At 41.8% G+C, this 21257-nt stretch overlaps 1 protein-coding gene across 49 annotated transcripts in view; it reads right to left on the bottom strand.

Annotated features, from left to right (window-relative positions):
• Nucleotides 1–21257, bottom strand: part of LOC129517460 (negative regulator of P-body association) — a 112308-nt gene that overhangs the window by 44333 nt on the left and 46718 nt on the right. For 44 of the 49 annotated variants that reach the window (XR_008666031.1, XR_008666032.1, XR_008666052.1 and 41 more), the window contains exons 1-4: nt 4102–4976; nt 3691–3752; nt 2658–3453; nt 1321–1457 (exon numbers count right to left, since the gene is read on the bottom strand). The exons of 1 other annotated variant lie outside the window; for it this stretch is intronic. The gene's annotated coding sequence lies outside the window, so the exon portion shown is untranslated. Of the gene's footprint in view, nt 1–1320; nt 1458–2657; nt 3454–3687; nt 4977–21257 lie in introns of those variants that run through there. 4 more of the 49 variants (XR_008666020.1, XR_008666026.1, XR_008666038.1 and 1 more) reach the window with 4 other exon arrangements.

Below are 21257 nucleotides of genomic sequence, written 5' to 3'. Positions count from 1 at the left end.
GTGTCCATCGGACTGACGAGTGCATAAAGAAGATGTGGTACATACGTGTGCCGGGACGTGGACGCGGACGCGCACACGCACGCGAGAGCGCGGGCACACACACAGGAATATCATTCAGCCATAAAAAGGGGATGAGATCTTCCCATTTCCAAGGACATGGATGGAGCCCGAGAGTAGAAGGCTAAGCAAACTGAGTCAGGCGGACAAACACAAATACCTTACGATTTCACTCATGTGGGGAATTTAAGAAGAAAACACAAAGGTGCGGGGGTGGAGGGGTGGGGGGGGTGGGGGAAGAGATCCAGAGGCGGACTCTGAATTACAGAGAACTGATGGTTACCCAATGGGAGAAGGTGGGGGTGGTGAAACAGGTCACTGGGGATTAGCCAGTGCACAGAGTCCAGATGAGCACCAGGTGACCTAGGGAACTACTGAATCAGTATATTAGACACCCGAGAGGAATGCAACGAGCCGCACGTTAAACTAACTGGAGTCAAAGGAAAAACTTGAAGGAAAAGAAAAAGAAAAAACAAAACAAACAAACAAAAAAAAAAGGCCTAGTTACACTTGCAGGTTTGCCCCAAAGTGGTCAAGTTGGCCAGGAGCCCAGCCAGAGTTGAGATGGGTGCTCTGTGGCTTGGATGAGGAGGGGGACGGAGAGCCGGAGAGCAGGAGAGAAGGCAGAGGCTAGAGGAGGCTGGAGAAGGGCAGGGGTGGTGGTGGTGCTGTGCTGGTGGTGGTGGTGGTGGTGGTGCTGCTGGTGCTGGTGGTGGTGCTGGTGGTGGTTCTCCACCCAGTGTCTGGCAGCCAAAGGGGGAAGAGGAAGGCTCAGTGGGGGCAGGGAAAGGGGTGACTTGCCATCTCTGGAGCCACAGTGCCATCCAGCGGAAACTGTCTCTGAAAAGCCCAGGCAGCAGCAACCAGTCTTCCTCCAGGCCCCCCGCCCCCCCCCCCCCCCCCCGTGGGGGCGGTGGGAGGGAACGTCAGCAGGGATGCCCTGGATTGTCTGGGCCCTGCCCAAGCCGGGGTCTCAGGCCCATCAGGCCTCAGAAGCCGCGAAGGAATTGTGCCTGCCAGTGGGACCCAGTCGGGAAGCAGGGTTCTGGGGACCCTGGGGATACAGCAGGCAGCCCCAAGGCCAAACAGCCTGGGGGAGGGGGGGGCGGAGCTTCCCTGTCAGCCATTTTGGGGTGGGCCCAGGGGAAGCAACTCTCCACTGCCCAAGGGGACCAGGGCGGGTATTTTCCTCTGGTGTCCTTTGTGGGGAGTGCCCTGCCTGGGGCCACGAGGGGATCAGGAGGCCCCTTTCCCTTTCCTCACCGGGAGCCGAGGCAGTTTAGAGGTTCCGGGCCCGGCCAATGGCGCTTGGCAGTCCCAGGCAACTTCCGGGCTCAGCCATCTCAGGCTGCCCCTGGGGCTTCTGAGTGACTTCCTCAGCTCCGGAGCCAGGGTCCAATCTGGGATCCAGCACACAGGTGAAGGGAAGGCCAGGAGCCAGGTGTCCAGGTGTCCCTGGACACAGGGCCCACCGCTTCCCCTTCCCTCTCTGCCCCGTTCTGCCCTCACCCCTCACCCGCCCCAAGCCAGCTCCTCCTCAACTCCTGGGCTTTCCTCACCACTGGAGCCCAGGCGGCTGCCTTGGACAGAAACAATTTCCGCTTGATGGCAGTATGGCTCCACGTATGCCAACTGAATCCGGACCCTGCCCCCTCCCCCTTCATCCCAACCACCTCAGGTCTTGGTCCTCAGCCACATCTAAGGTTAAAACAAAACAACAACAACAAAACAAAACAACAACAGCAGCTACCACAACAACAACACTCTCGCGCTCTCCCGCTCTCTCCTCTCTCTCTCTCTCTCTATCACACACACACACACACACACACACACACCCTCGCGCGCGCGCCCCCGCGGGCCCACGGGCCCACACGGAAGCACACAGAGGTACTCAGAAAGCAAAAGGACAAAGTAAAAACCAAAACGAGGCCCCCACAGCCAGTGCCCCTCAACACGCAAAACACGAAAATTCACAAGGCACTGGAGTTCAGGGGACAAGAAAGGACAGCAACACCACCACCACAGCGACACACTTACACACCCCATTACAGGGAAAGGAGAACGAGAGAGGGGAAGAATATATGTATGCATAAGAATACACACATAAATATATACATGTATATGTATATGCATATATAGAAATACATATGTGTTTCATATACACACACACCTGGCAAGGGGACTCCAGCTGAATACCAAATCACTAAGCAGGGCTAAATGACTGGGGACCAGGAGGCCTGACACCCTGCCGGGCCTTTCCCCTTCCATTTATCCTACCCCATTTTTCTTGCCCCCTGCTCTCCGGCGAGGTAAGTGGCAAGGGACACCTAAGCCCACCTCTGTGACTCTGACTCTGCGGGGATGGTTTACATCCATAGGACCTCCCCTGAACAAGCTTTCTCCCCCACTGTCCCCCACCCCACCCCTCCCGCGCTGGCTTGCGGGTCCCTTCGTGGCCTCCCCCCAAGGCCTGTAGCTACAGCCTGAGGTCACCACCCGCCTTGCCAGGACCCGACAAAGCAGCCAGAAATGGCCCACCCGACCTGCAGCCACAGGGCCGCATCCAGGGGGCTCCCCAGAATGGGGAACCAAGCACTCACACGAGCACCGACTCTATGGCAGGCAGCCCAGCCCGTGCTCTCCCACAGGGGCCTTGGCAAGGCCACCACCAAACATCTCCGAGTCGCGGGGCCCCACACAGGGCCACCATTCTGCGGAGGACGGCCACCGACTCTCCTCCAATGTGGGAGTCCCCATCTATCTGGGTAAACAGGCCAGGCTCCAGGTTCACAGGCCTTGCTTGAGCAGGCCCGTCCACAGGTGACCAACCCACGCCACCCCCAAGGGCCTGGCTGCGTGTCCCGCTTGGAGAGCCCGCCCGGGAATGTGCGTGTCCGCGTCCCCGTGCCAGTGTGTGTCAGTATGCTCAGCGTGCGCATGGCGGCGTGCCCGTGTGGCCGGGTGTACCGCTGCGTGAAGGGGGCCGCGGGGGCGGCAGCGGCGGCGGCGGCGGCGGCGGCGGCGGCGGCGAGCCTCGGGTGCTCGCCCACCCGCCCCGGCACGTGGAAATGGACGACACAGCAGCCCCTTAGGCACACCCTGAAATCTCCATCGGCCTGGGTCACACCACTGGACTGAGAACAAGGGGAAGGAAGGCACAACCTGAAGAGGTTCCAACTCCTTCAAGTACTGACGTTAAGAGCTCCCATAAGGAGAAGAACTGCAAGGAACGAAAAACAAAGCCACAAGATATCTTGCCCTGTCCTGAGTTCCCGATGCTGTTTCCTTGCAAAGGAACGTCTGGATCGCCTTTTTCAAGGATGAGCGCGGCCTCCACCACGGGTCCACGAAGGGGAACGGTTGCACCTCACCGCGGCCTTCTGCTTACACCGGTGCCTGGCCCATAACCCAAGGTCAGGGCTGGGAGGAGGATCCATGGACCAGGCCCCCCCCCCCAGCCCACCCACCCTCCAAAACACACCCGAGCCCCGCCCACAGCCCCTGCCCCCCTCCACCCCTCTGGGCCCCTAGCACACCCATCACTCCCACCAAGCCCCACACCCTCACCCCCGACCCCACCACTGGGCTTAGTGTAGAAAGTGAAAGGAAAAGAGAGAAGCAGAAGGTCACCACCATCCACCGTGCCTCCGGCCAATGCTGTCCTAGATGCAGTCCAGGCGCGCCTCACTGTGGGGCTAACAGGCACAAGGAATGACAAGGAGACACAAGCTACAGGCGGCCCCGCCAGGAAAAGGGCCCACCGCCCACCAGGCAGCCTCTTGCCAAAGGAGCCCTCCTGAGTGCCATCAAGGGTCCTGACCCGGAGGTCGCCCTGGAGGGCACAGAGAGGGCCAAAGGAGAGGCCCAACCACACCCTGAATATGGAGCGGGCACGCGCCATAGGGCCAAAAGAGCCAAAGAGCCCGGGGCATGCACCCAGGGCAAAGAGAGGGTCGGGTCGGAGGACACCCCGGGGAAACACTGGGGTGGGTTTAAAAAGCGGGAGGTCGGGGACCCGAGTGAGGAGAGGGATGAGTTACTTACTCTCTCCCACGGCAATAAAGGGACGGTCAAGGGATGGTCGTAAGGCGATGCCCCTTGCTCCCCCAATCCACGGGGGCCACGTTCACTTCCATAGCACCAGTAAAGGTTAACGTGGGGACACGCGCAGAGGAAGAATGCCAGTAAAGACGCGAAAGTAAGGAGTCAAAAGCGGAGAGAGAGCAAAGGAGGAACCCTAGTGCAGGAGAAGAACGAATGTGACCTCAAAAGGCACTGCGCCCCAGCTGGACCTGTGGAGCCAGCCAGCCGTGGCTTCCTAGGGGAAGAGCCATCAGCCAAGGCAAAGTCTCAGCCACTTAGGCGAGGGGTTGAGCCCTGTCCAGAGAGAGGCCTGTTTTGCCATGCTCTAGGGCCCAACTCAGGAGTGGGAGGCCAAACAGAAAGGGGCAGGGAGGAAGGAAAGGGGAACAACAAGGAAGGGCGTCTGTCGGGCCCACTGAGCCTCCTTTGCACAGAGACTGGCTGTGTCGGGGCCGTCAGTGAGGGGGCCTGCCCAGACCGGTCTACCTGAATAAAGCTGTGTATGCACGTATGCCCGTCCGCCTGCCCGTGTGCCTGTTTGCACGGGCCTGTGAGTGTAGGGGCGGGGGGGGGGGGAAGAGAGCGAGAGCTACAGCTAGAGCGAGAGCTAGAGGGAGAGCTAGAGCGAGAGTGGGTGTGGGTGTGGGTGTGGGTGGAGGTGTGGAGGTATGCGCCCGAGTTCATGATAGTAAGCACAGGTGACTACAGGGAAAGGTGTGGAGGAGGAGGGCTGCATCCAGACAGATGTGAGGAACCAAAGATGACCCCAGATGCTGCAGAGTGGGGATTCTGTCGCTTGTTTGTTGGTCCGGATCCCCGCCCTTCTTTCTCCCTGCTTTTTCTCCCAGACTCTAAAATACACTCCTGTTCATAATGTCTTACATATGTCACAGAGAATGATTGTTTCTTCATCAGAGCTTGCTGAGAATGTACTTCATTTGGTTCGTTATTGTATCTCATGGGAAATATATATCTTTTTTTTTAGTATATATCTTTTTGTGGCAAAATTGTTATAAAAATTGTATTTTTCTGGGATTTGAATACTTCTGTTTCTATGGACGTTTTCAATGTGGTTTGGAAAATTTTAAATTTTATTAAGTTTTCTATTTTGCATAGAGTTCATTCGTTTCAGTGTTCTGAATTTTGTGTTTCGTAATGACTAATTTTGTTGTTTTGAAACTTTTTTTTTTGGAAAGTTTTTATTTATTAATTCATCAGATGCACAGAGAAGGATGGAGAAACATAGGGAGAGGGATATGTATGGTCCTCGACGGGATCCCATGTCAGACTTGATTCGGGACTCAATTCGAGGACTCTGGGACCACACTCTGAGTATAAAGGTAGATGCTCAACTCCTGAGCCATGCAGGCGTCCCTTGGCTGTTGTTTTAAACACATTTGTGTCTTTTCCCTATTGAGTGTTAGGTTTAGAGTAATCTTAGTCTTTGTAACTTTGTTTCTGTCTTCATCCCATCCTTTCTCTTGCTTTCCATAGAAAGTCTCAAAAACATTTGATAAATTATCATTGCTTTTTGTCATAACATTAAAATAGAACTACCATGTTATAAAGCAATCTGAATACATAGGAAATCTGCATTTTATTTATTTATTTATGATAGTCACAGAGAGAGAGAGAGAGGCAGAGACACAGGCAGAGGGAGAAGCAGGCTCCATGCACCGGGAGCCCGACGTGGGATTCGATCCTGGGTCCAGGATTGCGCCCTGGGCCAAAGGCAGGCGCCTAACGGCTGCGCCACCCAGGGATCCCGGAAATCTGCATTTTAAATATATATGTGTATTCCCAATTTTTTGTTGTATTCTCATAGTAGCCAAGTTGTGCAAAAATTTTCACGTGAGTGGACAAATAGAATAATTATGTTATATTCATATAAGACAATGTTTAAAATATTCTGAAAGATAATATATCACCCTGAATAAAAGGAATGTAGAGCATAAAATTTCTATTGAAATATATTGCATACTGAAAGAGAAATACTGCAAAATTCATTTATATGTGTAATCTCAGCAAGTCATACTTACAGGATGAGCATAGAATATTGATTATTAGATGTTTGCAATTTGGGAAATGACAAGGTTTTCTTCACTGGCTCCCAATTTTTTAAATATGTTGTATAAATCCTCGAGATCTAATATAGCATACTGTGATTCTAGTTACTAATACTGCAATAATTAATTACATGTCAATTTACGTACTATTTTAGTATCTTACTAAAAGTTCATATAATTGCTCTCACTAAAATAACAAAGAATATATGTAACTGTGAAGGAACGATTTTGTTAATCTGTATGTTTGTAGTGTTTATTTCAAATGTATACAAATGTCACACTGTAAATTCTCAATATGTAATTTTTATTCCAAATAATGAAAAAGTTTGGAAAAATAAAAATGAATGAAATGTGAATTCAATGGATCTCGCATGAACGCCTAAGGTTAATGTCAAGAATTTTTAGCAAATTACATCCTAAATTTCATTATATTCTTATACTACCCATGTGTGGGAACACCATTCCTATCAATATTGCTATCATATACATTCAAAATAACAGTCAGTGGGTGACAGGCACTGAGAGGAGCACTTGACGGGATGAGCACTGGGTGTTATATGTTGGCAAATTGAACTCCGATAAAAAAATATACAAAATAAAATAAGTCAATTTAATAAGAGGTACTCAAATTTTCTATTAAATCATTTTTACTTCCCTAGCACTTGCTCTTGTCTAAAGGCATTCTAGATACTTTTATTTTTTAAATAGTAAATTTTAGAAATATAAAATCTATATTTTCCCTTTTCTGTTTATCTGTTGTTTTCCTTCGTTCAACCGATTAATGTATTGTTGGTTTCCTTCTCACTATGAGGGTTTTTGTGACATATTTTGACACTTTTTTTTAAAAAAAAAAAAGACAACAGAAATTTGTTTCTCACAGTTATGGAGGTTAGAAGTGTAAAATTCAGGTGCTGGCATGTCTGAGTTCTTCTGAGGCCTTAATCCTTAGCTTGCAGATGGCTGAATGGGTAATTTCCTATGTCTTCAGGTGGCCTTTTTCTGTGCATACACACCCATTTTCTCTTCTTTTCCAAATTTTCACTTTTTAAAAAGTTTTGTTTATTTTCCTTTATGAAAATATAGCTTACATACATCATATTAACTTCAGGTGCAAAACATTGTTATTCAATGATTTTATACATGACATAATGCTAACCACAATATATATATATATCCCTCTATACATTCATCTCTTGGTTATGTAGCACAGGCAGCTAACATAACTTGGCCATCAAACATGACATTGTGATAAACATAGAAATGCATATATCTTTTCAAATTAGTATTATTGTTTTATTTGAACCAACAACCAATACTGAAATTACTGTATCATATGGTATTTCTATTTTTAATTATTTTATATATATATTATATATATTATATATATATTTTATTGAGGTTTGATTTGCCAACATATAGTATAACACCCATTCTTTAAAGAATCTTTGATACTGTTTTCCATAGTGGTTAGTTTAATTTACATTCAAACAACAATGCAGGAGGATTCCCCTTTCTCCATGTCCTTACAAACACTAATTATTTCTTTTTGATTCTAGTTTTTCTGACAGTTGTGAATTGATCTCTCATCTTGGCTTTGATATGCAATTCCCTGATGATTTGTGATGCTGAGCAACTTTTCATGACTGTTGGCAATCTGTATGTCTTCTTTAGAGAAATGTCTACTCAAATCCTTTACCATTTTCTAAAAATCTGGTTGTTTTTTAGTGTCAAGTTATAGAAGTTCATTATATATATTGGATATTAATCTCTTATCAAATATTATCACTTGCAAATATCTTCTGCCATTCAGTAGGTTCTCTGTTTTGTTCATGAAACTTTGTTCAAAGTTTCTTTGCTATGCAAAAGTTTCTTATTTTGATGTAGTACCAATAATTTATATTTGCTTTTGTTTCCCTTGCCAGAGGAGACACATCAATAAATATTTTGCTAAGGCTGATGTCAAACAGATTACTGCCTCTGTTTTCTTTGAAGATATTTATGGTTTCAGCTCTCACATATTGGTCTTTAATCCATTTTGTTTATTTTTGTATATGGCATAATAAAGTGACCCAGTTTAATTACCAGGCATATAGCTGTCCAGGTTTCCCAATAGCATTTGTTGTAGAGACTGTTATTTCCCCACTGTATATTTATAACACTATGACATAGATTAAATTAATATATATGAGTGATCTTATTTCTGGATCCCCTATTCTTTTTTTTAAAGGATTTTATTTATTTATTTGAGAGAGAGCACACACACACACACAAACAGGAGGGAGGGGCAGAGGGAGAGGGAGAAGCAGACTCCTCACTGAGCAGGGAGCCCAACACAGGGCTGTATCTCAGGATCCTGAAATCATGACCTGAGCCAAAGGCAGATACTTAACCAACTGAGCCACCTAGGCGCCACTCCCTATGCTTTTCAATTGATCTATGTCTCTTCTTATGCCAGTACTATACTATTTTGATTACAATAGTGTTTTACTGTATCTTGAAATCTGGGGTTGTGATACTACCTGCATTTTTCTTTTATTTTAAGAGTTATTTATTTATTTATTTATTTATTTATTTATTTATTTATGATAGACATAGAGAGAGAGACACACACACAGAGACACAGGAGGAGAGAGAGAAGCAGGTTCCATGCCAGGAGCCCGACGTGGGACTCAATTCCGGGACTCCAGGATCATGCCCTGGGCCAAAGGCAGGCGCTAAACCACTGAGCCACCCAGGGATCCCCACTACCAGCATAGGGATCCCCACTACCAGCATTTTTTATCTTCAATTTTGTTTTGGCTACTCAAGGTCTTTTGTGGTTCCACGCAAATTTTAGCATTATTTGTTCTTGATCTGTGAAAAATGATAATGTTATATTTTATTGAAATTCTAAACTACTTTTTTTTAAAGATTTATTTATTCATGAGAGAGAGAGAGAGAGAGAGAGAGAGAGAGGCAGAGACACAGGCAGAGGGAAAAGCAGGCTCCCCATAGGGAGCCCAATGCGGGACTCAATCCTGGATCCCAGGATCACAACCTAAGCGAAGGCAGGCTCCCAACCGCTGAGCAACCCAGGTGTCCCATAAACTACTTTAAATAGTATAAACATTTTAACAATTTTAATTCTTCCAACCCATGAACATTGGGTTTGTGTTGTCTTCAAATTTTTTCATCAGTTATCTTACAGTTTTTAAAAGTATAGGTTTTTTATTTTCATGGTTAAATTTATTCCTAGGAGTATTCTTCTTTTTGTTACAACTGTAAATGGAGGGCAGCCTGGGTGGCTCAGTGGTTTAGCGCTGCCTTCGGCCCAGGGCATGATCCTGGAGACCCGGGATTGAGTCCCACATTGGGCTCCCTGCATGGAGCCTGCTTCCCCCTCTGCCTGTGTCTCTGCCGGTCTCTCTCTCTGTCTCTCATGAATAAATAAATAAAATCTTTAAAAAAAACAACTGTAAATGGAATTATTTTCTTAATTTGTCTGTGAGTTCATTATTAGTGTCTAAAACCACAATAGAGGCACCTGGGTGGCTCAGTTAAACATCTGACTCTTGATTTCAGCTCAGATCATGGTCTCAGAATCATGGGATTGACTGGGCCCCATGTAGGGCTCCACCCTCTGTAGGGAGTCTGATTGAGGACCCTCTCCCCCTCTCGGATCTGCCCCTCTCTCTAATAAATAAATAAATCTTTGAAAATACAATAATTTTCTGTATATTAACTTTATATTTTGCAAATTCACTGAACTTATTTGTAGGTTTTAATACTTTTTTTTGGTGAAGTCTTTAGGGTTTTCATTATATAGTATCAAATCTGCAAATAAGGAGAGTTTGATTTCTTACCAGATTTGATGCCTTTTATTTCTTATTTTTTGTCACTTTATTTTTTATTATTTTAATTTCGATGTAGTCCCAAGAGCTTATTTCCTTTTTTCCCATTGCCTCAGGAGACACATACAAAAGGGTGCTGCTGTGGCGAATGTCAGAGAAACTACTGCGTCCTCTTGTAGGATTGTTAAGGTTTCAGGTCTCCTATTAGGCCCTCAATCCATTTTTGAGTTTATTTTGGGTTATGGCATAAGAGGATGGCTCAGTTTATTCTGCATGTAGCTATCTAGTATTCCCAACACCATTTGTTAAGGAGACTATCTTCTTTCCATTGCATATTCTTGCCTCCATTATTGAATTTTTTTAAAGATTTTATTTATTCATAGAGACAGAGGGAAAGAGGGGCAGAGACACAGGCAGAGGGAGAAGCAGGCTCCATACAGGAAGCCTGATGTGGGACTCGATCCGGGATCTCCAGGATCACACCTGGCTGCAGGCGGTGCTAAACTGCTGCGCCACCAGGGCTGCCCTCCATTATTGAATTTTAATCAACCATATAATCGTGGGTTTATTTCTCGGCTTTCTATTCTGTTCCCTGGATCTGTCTCAATTTTTATGCCACTACCATATTTTCCTACTTTGTAATGTAACTTGGAATCTGGAATTGTGATACCTCTATAGTTTTTTTCTTTTTCAAGACTGCTTTCACTATTCCAGTTCTTTTCTGGTTCCATACAAATTTTAGGATTGTCTGTTCTACTTCTGTGAAAAACGCTGCTGGTAGTTTGATAGGGAGTTCATTAAATGTGTAAATAGCTTTGGATAGTATAGACATTTTAACAATATTTGTTCTTCCAATCCATAAATACAGAATGTCTTTCCATTTTGTGTCATGTTCAATTTCTTTCATTAGAATTTTATAGTTTTCAGAGACAGATCTTTCACCTTTTTGGTTAATTATATTCTTAGGTATTTTATTATTTTTAATGCAATTGTAAATGAGATTGTTTTCTTACTTTATCTGCTGTTTTATTATTAGTGTATAGAAATGAAACACATTTCTGCACAATGATTTTGCATCCTGCAGATTTTACTGAATTCATTTATCAGTTCTAGTAATTTTGTGGTGGAGTCTTTGGGTTGTTTTATATAGGGTATCATATCATCTGCAAATAATGGAAGTGCTATTTCCTTACTGATTTGAATGCCTTTTGTTTTTTTGTTTTCTGATTGCTGTGGGTAAGTTTAACAGTACTATGTTGAGTAATATTGGTGAGTGTGGACATCCTTGACATCCTTCCTGACCTTAAAGGAAAAGCTCTCAGTTTCTCCCCATTGAGTGTGATGTTAGCTCTGTGTTTTTTTATGCTGAGGTATGTTCCCTCTAAACCTACTTTGTTGAATGGATGTTGTACTTTCTCAAATTTTTCTACGTCTCTTGAAATGATTGTATCATTTTTATCCTTGCTCTTACTGATAGGATGTATAACATTAATTTCCAAATACCGAACTACTCTCCCAGAAATAAATCCCACTTGATCATCTCAAATGATTTTTTTTTCTAATGAATTGTTGAATTTGGCTTGCTAGTATTTTATTGAGAATTTATTGAAAAGCTTTGCATTTATGTTTTTCAGGGACCTCGATCAGTAGTTCTTCTTTTGTGGTGTCTTCATCTGGTTTTGTTATCAGGGTAATGCTGTCCTCATAGAATGAATTTGGAAGTTTTTGTTCCACTTCTGATGTTTGGGAAAGTTTTATAAGAATAGGTATCAACTCTTCCTTAAATGTTTGTTTGAATTCCCTGTGAAGCCATCTAGTCCTGGACTTTTGTTGCTGGGAGTTTTTTGATTACTGATTTAATTTGTTTACTGGTAATTGTTCCTGATTCAGTTTTGGTTGGTTATATGTTTCTAGGAATTTATGCATTTCTTCCAGGCTGTCCAATTTGTTTGCATATAATTTTCATATTCTCTTACAATCTTTTGTATTTTTGTGATGTCAGTTGTTTTTCTCCTCTTTCATTGATGATTTTATTTGAACCCTCTCTCATTTTTTTTCCCATGAGTCTGGATAAAGGCTTATCAATTTTGTTGATCTTTTAAAAAAACCAGCTCCTGATTTCACTGACCATTATTATTATTATTATTATTATTATTATTTTGCTTTCTATATCATTTATTTGCACTCTAATCTTTATTATTTTTATTCTTCTCCTAGTTTGGTGTTTTGTTTGTTGTTCTTTTTGTGGCTCCTTTAGGTGTAGAGTTAAGCTGTTTATTTGATATTTTTCCTGCTTCATGAGGTTGGCTTGTATTTGCTGTAAATCTACACCCTTAGAACTGCTTTTTCTGCCCCCCCCCAAAGACATTGAATCATTGTATTTTCATTTTCAATCCTCTCCATTAAATTTTTATTTATTTAAGATTTTATTTACTTATTTAATCATGAGAGACAGAGAGGGTAGAGACAGGCAGAGGGAGAAGCAGGCTCCCCACAGGGAGCCTGATTCAGGGTTCAATTCCCAGACCTCAGGACCACAGGATCATGACCTGAGCCAAATGTGGATGCTCAACCACTGAGCCACCCATGTAATTACCCATGTAATTTTTAATTTCATCTTTGATTTCATGATTTTCCCATTCATTGCTTAGTAGCATGTTATTTAACCTCAATGTATTTGTATTATTTCCAGTGTTTTTCTCATGGTTAATTCCTAGTTTCATAGCATTGTCTGAAAAGATTTATGGTATGACTTCAATCTTTTTGAATTTGTTGAAACTTGCTTTGTGGTCTACTATGTGATCTAGTCAGAAGAATGTTCCATGTGCACCTGAAAAGCATGTGTATTCTGCTGTTTTAGAATAGTTTGTTCTGAATGCATTTAAGTCAATCTGGTTCAGTGTGCCATTCAACACAACTGATTCCTTGTTAATTTTCTATTGAGATGATCTGTTTACGTAAATCAAGTGTTAAAGTCCCTACTATCACTGTTATTACTATCAATTAGTTCCTTTATGTTTGTTATTAACCATCTTATGTATTTTGCTTTCTCATGTTTGCTGCATAAATCTTTTCAATTGTTTTATATTCCTTTTGGATTGCCCCCCTTATTACTATATAGCATCCTTCCTTGTCTGTTCTTAAAATCTTTGTTTTAACATCTATTTTGTCCACTGTAAGTTCTGCTATCTTGGCTCTCTTCAGGTCCATTTGCATGATAAATTTTTCCCCATCTCCTCACCTTCAATCTGGAGGTGCATTTAGGACTGAAATGAGTCTATTGTAGGCAGCACATCAATGGTTCTTAGTGGTTTTTGTTTTAATCCATTCTGATACCCTAAGTCTTTTGATTGGAGTATTTAGTCCACTTACATTCAGAGTGATTACTGGAAGATATGAATTTAGTGCCATTGTGTTACTGTGAAGTTGGTGTTTCTGGAGATTTTCTATGTTCCTTTGCAATCTTTGTTGCTTTTGGTCTTTTTCCCCCAAAGAATCTCCTTTAATAGTCCTTGCAGGGCTGATTTAGTGGTCATGAACTCCTTCAGTTTATCTGAGAAACTCTCTAATTCTCCTTCGATGATGAATGAAAGCCTTGCTGTACAAAGTATTCTTCACTGCATATTTTTCCCATTCAACATGTTGAATATACCCTGCCACTCTCTTCTGGCCTGCCATGTTTCTTGGACAGCTCTGCTATGAACTTGATCTGTCTTCCCTTGCAGGTGAAGGACTTTTTTTTTTTTTCGTTCTGCTTTCAGGAATCTTTCACTGTCTATGTGTGTTCTCTCAGTCCTCAGATTGATTTCCTGGATGTGAAGAATGATTTGATATTTATCTAGCTGTGTTTGACAGATAAGGTATGCATAAAGCCCTCCTACTACTCCATCATCTTAACCTAGATTCAACACTTTATATGTTTCTAGGAATTTATCCATTTCTTCCAGTTTCCCAATTTGTTGGCATATAGTTTTTCATAATATTCTCTTATAATTGTTTGTATTTCTATGGAGTTAGTTGCTATTTCTCCTCTCTAATTTGCAATTTTATTTCTTTGGGTACTTTCTCTTTCCTTTGATAATTCTCGCTAGAGGTTTATCAATTTTATTGAGCTTTAAAAAGAACCATCCTCTGGTTTCTTTGATCTGTTCCATTGTTTTTTAAAGTTTCTATATCACTTATGTCTGCTTTCATCTTTATAATTTCCTTCCTTCTTCTAGCTTTAGGCTCCATGTGTTGTTCTTTTATGAGCTCCTACATGTGTAAATTTAGGGTGTTTATTTGAGATTTTTCTTGCTTAAGATAAGGTTCATTGCTACACATACATCCCCCTTAAGACTACTTATGCATCCAAAAGTTTTTGGACCATTGTCCAATGTGGTCATTTGTATTTCTTTCCATGTATTTTTTATTTCTATTTTGATTCTGTGGTTGATTTCTTTCACTGTTTGTTAGCATGTTGTTTAACATCCATGTTATTTGTGGTCTTTTCAATTTTTTTCTTCTGATTGACTTTAAGTTTCATAGCATTGTGGTGAGAAAATATGCATGGTATGATCTCCATCTATTTATACTTGTTGAGTCCTGATGTGTGACCTCATATGTGATCTATCCTGGAGAATATCCCAAAAAAGAATATGTGTATTCTGCTGCTTTAAGATGAAATGTTCTGGGACGCCTGGGTGGCTCAGGGGCTGGGCACCTGCCTTCAGTTCAGGTCTGATACCAGGATGTGGGATCGAGTCCCACATCAGGCTCCCTGCAAGGAGCCTGCTGCTCCCTCTGCGTGTGTCTCTGCCTCTGTCTCAGTCTGTGTCTCTCATGAATAAATAAATACATCTTTAAAAAAAGATGAAATGTTCTGAATGTATCTGTTAAGTCTACCTGGTCCACTGTGTCATCCCAAGCCATTGTGTCCTTGTTGATTACCTGCTACAATTATCTGTTTATTGCTGTGAGGTGTTACAATCCTCTACTATTTTTATGTTATTAATTATTTCCTTTATATGGTGGTTAATTGATTTCTATATTTGGGTGCTCCCAAGTTAGTGGCATAAACATATACTATTGTTAGATCTTCCTGCTGGATAGACCCCTTTATTACGATATACTGCCCTTCTTCATCTCACATTACAGTCTTTGGTTTAAATCAAGTTTGTTATAGGTATGACTACTCTGGCTTCCTTTTGACTCCATTACCAAGATAAATGGATGCCCATCCCCTCACTTTAAATCTGCAGGATTCTTTAGGTCTAAAAGGACTCTCTTGTAGGCAGCAAATAGATGGGTCTTTGTTTTTTATCCATTTTATCACCATAAGTGTTTAAATGGGATTGTTTAGTCCATTTATACTCAATGAAATTATTGATAGATAATTATTAATTGCCATTGTGGTATTTTGTTGTTTTTCGGAATTCTCTGATCATTATTTAATTGCTCTTTCATCATTTGTTGGTTTTGTTTAATGATATACCTGGTTATTTCAAATCTATTAGTGTTTTGGATTTCTGGTTACCATTATGTTTGTATATCACATCTTCTGAATATATTAGCTGACATTAACTTAATGGTTGCTTAAGTTTAAACTCATTCTTTTTTTTATAATAAATTTATTTCTTCTTGGTGTTCAATTTGCCAACATACAGAATAATATCCAGTGCTCATCCAGTCAAGTGCCCCCCTCAGGGCCTGTCACCCATTCACACCCACGCACCGCCCTCCTCCCCTTCCACCACCCTTAGTTCATTTCCCAGAGTTAGGGGTCTTTATGTTCTGTCTCCTTTTCTGATATTTCCCACACATTATTTCTCCATTCCCTTCTATTCCCTTTCAATATTATTTATATTCCCCAAATGAATGAGAACATATAATGGTTGTCCTTCTCCAACTGACTTATTTCACTCAGCATAATACCCTCCAGTTCCATCCACGTCGAAGCAAATGGTGGGTATTTGTCATTTTAATGGCTAAGTAATATTCCATTGTATACATAAACCACATCTTCTTTATCCATTCATCTTTCCATGGACACCGAGGCTCCTTACAAAGTTTGGCTATTTGTGGACATTGCTGCTAGGAACATCGGGATGCAGGTGTCCCAACATTTCATTGCATCTGTATCTTCGGGGTAAATCCCCAAAAATGCAATGCTGGGTCGTAGGGCAGGTTTATTTTTAACTCTTTGAGGAAGGTCCACACAGTTTTCCAGAGTAGCTGCACCAGTTCACATTCCCACCAACAGTGCAAGAGGGTTCCCTTTCTCCACATCCTCTCCAACATTTGTTGTTTCCTGCCTTGTTAATTTTCCCCATTCTCACGGGTGTGAGGTGGTATCTCACTGTGGTTTTGATTTGTATTTCCCTGATGGCAAGTGATGCAGAGCATTTTCTCATGTGCATGTTGGCCATGTCTATGTCTTCGTCTGAGAGATTTCTCTTCATGTCTTTCGCCAATTTCATGATTGGATTGTTTGTTCCTTTGGTATTGAGTTTAAGAAGTTCTTTATAGATCTAGGAAACTAGCCCTTTATCTGATATGTTATTTACAAATATCTTCTCCCATTCTGTAGGTTGTCTTTTAATTTTGTTGACTGTATCCTTTGCTGTGCAAAAGCTTCTTATCTTGATGAAGTCCCAATAGTTCATTTTTGCTTTTGTTTCTTTTGCTTTCGTGGATGTATCTTGCAAGAAGTTACAGTGGCCGAGTTGAAAGAGGGTGTTGCCTGTGTTCTCCTCTAGGATTTTGATGGAATCTTGTCTCACATTGAGATCTTTCATCCATTTTGAGTTTATCTTTGTGTATGGTGCAAGAGAGTGGTCTAGTTTCATTCTTCTGCATGTGGATGTCCAATTTTCCCAGCAACATTTATTGAAGAGACTATCTTTCTTCCAGTGGATAGTCTTTCCTCCTTTTCGAATATTAGTTGACCGTAAAGTTCAGGGTCCACTTCTGGGTTGTCTATTCTGTTCCATTGATCTACGCGTCTGTTTTTGTGCCGTATTACACTGTCTTGATGACCACAGCGTTGTAGTACAACCTGAAATCTGGCATTGTGATGCCCCCAGATATGGTTTTCCTTTTTATTCCCCCGGCTATTTGGGGTCTTTTCTGATTCCACACAAATTTAAAATAATTTGTTCCAACTCTCTGAAGAAACTCCATGGTATTTTGATAGGGATTGCATTAAATGTGTAAATTGCCCTGGGTAACATCGACATTTTAACAATATTATTTCTGCCAATCCATTAGCATGGAATATTTTTCCATCTCTTTCTGTCTTCCTCAATTTCTTTCAGAAGTGTTCTATAGTTTTTAGGGTATAGATCCTTTACCTCTTTGGTGAGGTTTATTCCTAGATATCTTATGCTTTTGGGTGCAATTGTAAATGGGATTGACTCCCTAATTTTTCTTTGTTCAGTCTCATTGTCACTGTATAGAAATGCCACTGATTTCTGGGAATTGATTTTGTATCCTGCCACGCTACCAAATTGCTGCATGAGTTCAATCAATCTTGGGGTGGAGTCTTTTGGGTTTTCTATGTAGAGTATCATGTCATCGGCGAAGAGGGAGAGTTTGACTTCTTCTTTGCCCATTTGAATGCCTTTAATGTCTTTCTGTTGTCTGATTGCTGAGGCTCGGACTTCCAGTACTATGTTGAATAGCAGTGGTGAGAGTGGACATCACTGTCTTGTTCCTGATCTTAGGGGAAAGGCTGCCAGTGCTTCCCCACTGAGAAAGATATTTGCTGTGGGCTTTTCGTAGATGGCTTTTAACATATCGAGGAAAGTTCCCTCTATCCCTACACCCAAAACTCTTCAGGAGTTTTGATCAGGAATGGATGCTGTATTTTGTCAAATACTTTCTCTGCATCTAATGAGAGGATCATATAGTTCTTGGTTTTTTTTCTTGCTGATATGATGAATCACATTGTTTTTTTTTTTTTTTCACATTGATTCCTTTACGAGTGTTGAACCAGCCTTGTGTCCCGGAAATAAATCCTACTTGGTCATGGTGAATAATTTTCTTAATGTACTGTTAGATCCTATTGGCTAGTATCTTGTTGCAAATTTTTGCATCCATGTTCATCAGGGATATTGGTCTACAATTCTCCTTTTTGGTGGAGTCTTTATCTGGTTTTCGAATTAAGGTGATGCTAGCCTCATAGAACGAGTTTAGAAGTACTCCATCTCTTTCTATCTTTCCAAAGAGCTTTAATAGAATAGGTATGGTTTCTTCTTTATAAGTTTGATAGAATTCCCCTAGGAAGCCATCTGGCCCTGGACTTTATGTCTTGGGAGGTTTTTGATGACTGCTTCAATTTCCTCCCTGGTTATTGGCATGTTCAGGTTTTCTATTTCTTCCTGTTCTGGTTTTGGTAGTTTGTGGCTTTCCAGAAATGCAACCATTTCTTCTAGATTGCCCAATTTATTGGAGTATAGATGTTCATAATATGTTATTAAAATCGTTTGTATTTCCTTGGTGTTGGTAGTCATCTCTCCTTTCTCATTCATGATTTTATTAATTTGAGTCTTCTCTGTCTTCTTTTTAATAAGGCTGGTTACTGGTTTATTGGCCTGTTCAGTTTTTCTATTTCTTACTGTTCCGGTTTTGATAGTTTGTGACTTTCCAGAAATGTGTCCATTTCTTCTAGATTGCCTAATTTATTGGCGTTTAGATGTTGATAACATAATATGTTTTTAAAATCGTTTCTATTTCCTTGGTGTTGGTAGTCAACTCTCTTTTCTCATTCATGACTTTATTAATTTGAGTCTTCTCTCTCTTCTTTTTAATAAGGCTGGCTAATGGTTTATCTATCTTATTCTTTAAAAAAACCAACTCCTGGTTTTGTTGATCTGTTACACAGTTCTTCTGCTCTCAATTTCATTGAGTTCTGCTCGAATCTTTATTAACTCTTTTCTTCCACTGGGTGTACGATTTATTTGCTGTTTTTTCTCTAGCTCCTTTATGTGTAAGGTTAGCTTTTGTATTTGAGTTCTTTCCAGTTTTTGAGTGGATGCTTGTATTGCAATGTATTTCCCCCTCAGGACTGCTTTTGCTGCATCCCAAAGATTTTGAACAGTTGTATCTTCATTCTCATTAGTTTCCATGAATCTTTTTAATTCTTACTGAATTTCCTGGTTGACTCTGTCATCTTTAAGCAGGATGGTCCTTAACCTCCACGTGTTTGAGATCCTTCCAAACTTCTAGTTGTGATATAGTTCTAATTTCAAGGCATTATGGTCTGAGTATATGCAGGGGACGATCCAATCTTTTGGTATCGGTTCAGACCTGATTTGTAACCCCGTATGTGGTCTATTCTGGAGAAAGTTCCATGTGCACTTGAGAAGAATATGTATTCAGTTGACTTTGCTTTTTTTTTTTTTTAAATAAATTACTTTTTATTGGTGTTCAATTTACCAACATACAGAATAACACCCAGGGCTCATCTCGTCAACTGTCCCCCTCAGTGCCCGTCACCCATTCACCCCCAACCCCGCCCTCCTCCCCCTCCACCACCCCTCGTTCATTTCCCAGAGTTACAAGTCTTTATGTTCTGTTTCCCTTTTTTTTAATAAATTAAATTTTATTGGTGTTCAATTTACCAACATACAGAATAACACCCTGCTCATCCCGTCAAGTGTACCCCTCAGTGCCCGTCACCCATTCACCCCCACCCCCGCCCTACTCCCCCTCCACCACCTCTAGTTCATTTCCCAGAGTTATAAGTCTTTATGTTCTGTCTCCCTTTCTGATATTTCCCACACATTTCTTCTCCCTTCCCTTATATTCCCTTTCACTATTACTCATATTCCCCAAATGAATGAGAACATACACTGTTTGTCCTTCTTCGATTGACTTACTTCACACAGCATAATACCTTCCAGCTCCATCCACGTTGAAGCAAATGGTGGGTATTTGTCGTTTCGAATGGCTGAGTAATATTCCATTGTATACATAAACCACATCTTCTTTATCCATTCATCTTTCGATGGACACCGAGCCTCCTTCCACAGTTTGGCTATTGTGGAAATGGTTGCTAGAAACATCGGGGTGCAGTTGTCCCGGCGTTTCATTGCATCTGAATCTTTGGGGTAAATCCCTAACAGTGCAATTGCTGGGTCATAGGGCAGGTCTATTTTTAACTCTTTGAGGAACCTCCACACAGTTTTCCAGAGTGGCTGCACCAGTTCACATTCCCACCAACAGTGTAAGAGGGCTCCCTTTTCTCCGCATCCTCTCCAACATTTGTTGTTTCCTGCCTTGTTAATTTTCCCCATTCTCACTGGTGTGAGGTGGTATCTCATTGTGGTTTTGATTTGTATTTCCCTGATGGCAAGTGATGCAGAGCATTTTCTCATGTGCATGTTGGCCATGTCTATGTCTTCCTCTGTGAGATTTCTCTTCATGTCTTTTGCCCATTTCATGATTGGATTGTTTGTTTCTTTGCTGTTGAGTTTAAGAAGTTCTTTATAGATTTTGGAAACTAGCCCTTTATCTGATATGTTATTTGCAAATATCTTCTCCCATTCTGTAGGTTGTCTTTGAGTTTTGTTGACTGTATCCTTTGCTGTGCAAAAGCTTTTTATCTTGATGAAGTCCCAATAGTTCATTTTTGCTTTTGTTTCTTTTGCTTTCGTGGATGTATCTTGCAAGAAGTTACTGTGGCCAAGTTCAAAAAGGGTGTTGCCTGTGTTCTCCTCTAGGATTTTGATGGAATCTTGTCTCACATTTAGATCTTTCATACATTTTGAGTTTATCTTTGTGTATGGTGCAAGAGAGTGGTCTAGTTTCATTCTTCTGCATGTGGATGTCCAATTTTCTCAGCACCATTTATTGAGGAGACGGTCTTTCTTCCAGTGGAGAGTCTTTCATCCTTTATCGAATATTAGTTGACCATAAAGTTCAGGGTCCACTTCTGGGTTCTCTATTCTGTTCCATTGATCTATGTGTCTGTTTTTGTGCCAGTACCACACTGTCTTTATGACCACAGCTTTGTAGTACAACCTGAAATCTGTCATTGTGATGCCCCCAGGTATGGTTTTCTTTTTTAAAATTCCCCTGGCTATTCGGGGTCTTTTATGATTCGACACAAATCTTAAAACAATTTGATCTAAATCTCTGAAGAAAGTCCATGGTATTTTGATAGGGAATGCATTAAACGTGTAAATTGCCCTGGGTAACATTGACATTTTCACAATATTAATTCTGCCAATCCATGAGC

This window comes from Nyctereutes procyonoides, unplaced genomic scaffold (genome assembly GCF_905146905.1).
Source record: "Nyctereutes procyonoides isolate TBG_1078 unplaced genomic scaffold, NYPRO_anot_genome, whole genome shotgun sequence".
Taxonomy (NCBI): Eukaryota; Metazoa; Chordata; class Mammalia; order Carnivora; family Canidae; genus Nyctereutes; species Nyctereutes procyonoides.
The sequence above is the reverse complement of the archived record's forward strand: the minus strand, read 5'-3'. Positions and strand labels throughout refer to the sequence as shown.